The sequence below is a fragment of the Branchiostoma floridae genome, chromosome 3 (genome assembly GCF_000003815.2).
Source record: "Branchiostoma floridae strain S238N-H82 chromosome 3, Bfl_VNyyK, whole genome shotgun sequence".
Lineage (NCBI taxonomy): Eukaryota > Metazoa > Chordata > Leptocardii > Amphioxiformes > Branchiostomatidae > Branchiostoma > Branchiostoma floridae.
The window spans coordinates 31,866,701-31,868,068 of NC_049981.1; positions in this window are offsets into that span (position 1 = coordinate 31,866,701).

The window sequence follows — 1,368 nt, forward strand, 5'->3', positions numbered from 1 at the left end:
GTAACTTGTCCCAGTATTTTCTATCCTGACGTAATCGCACGCAAAGTTCCTTGCCAACGGAGAAAGCGTCGTTCCATCTGCTTTTCTTAACGACGAAGTTCCCTTTTCTTGTCTTCGACGAATGGCAGTACTTAGAGACGTCGCTGTTGACGCGCATGAAATGATTCACTTCTTGTTGAAAGTCAGCGCTCTCCTGACTGATCTGTCTGTGAAACGACTCGTTAAAACGAGTGTATAACAGCACGTCGGCGTAGTTGTGCTCGTAGAACGCGCGTTTCATCTTGTCCGTTATAGGCGCCTTGAGTCCATATTTTTTATTCCTTGAGTGTCGCCCAATTGTGTAAAGAATGTCGTAAAAAGTCCAGCACATGCGTCGCTTCAGTAGAATCAAGGATGCAGAAAGATACTCCAAGATCAGCACTGTTTTAAAATCGTTTTCGATGCCTCGCACGAACTCCTCAACGGCAGTGTGGTTAGTGTAATCTCCCTCTGCAAGTCCCAAATCGCGCGCCATGCAGTTCCTAAAGCAAACATGTTCCCTCAGCTTTACCAAGTACTTAGTACTTACAAGCTCAAGCTGGAACAGTGGGTCCCAGTAACTCGGTCTGTGGAGGTAGGTGGTGACAGGAGCAATTCCTTTGGGAGTTTGGTTCTGAAGTCCAGGAAAGCCTTTTCAATATGAAAATAGTTGAAAGCAGACTGGATCCGCTGCAGTGGTTCTCGTAGAATTGTAACATACCTGAATTGGAAACAAATTTTAAAGGAGAATTGGGATCACAAAACATCAAAATGTTAAAATGATATTACAACCATATCAAAATATATGTATTTTGTATCTTCCCCTGCTTTTCGAGTTCATACAGCAGTGCGGTGTCCAATAAAGGAGGCTCTAGCATTTCCTCTTTCCAGATTCAAATGTAACCGTTTCCTACTAGCAACTTAACTTCTTGTCTACAGTCACAAAAAGGCAGAAAAAGTCTTCAAGCCAAGACTATTCTTGTAGACGACAACTTATTATTATTATTGTAGACGACAAATACACTGCAGTACCACAAGAAGCTACTAGAAGGCTCATTATCGAATTTGAGCTTCGTTTCCCCAATTCGTCTCCACCTACAAATATCATGAGGATCCATCCACAGCTGCTCGAGTTATGCACGTGGCAGAAAATTAGCAAACCTATTTATACACAGACAGACGGCATAGAAGACATAACACTTCTTGGCGAAGGTAACAAAGTTATGTGTACAAGTGATGTGAACAAAGGTTCAAACAAACCAACCAACATTGTGTTTAGAGCCATGAGTTGTCGAAAGCGTGTTCTGTTGTAAAACGCGTGGTGACCGAAGATGTTCCAGCGTCTTCCGC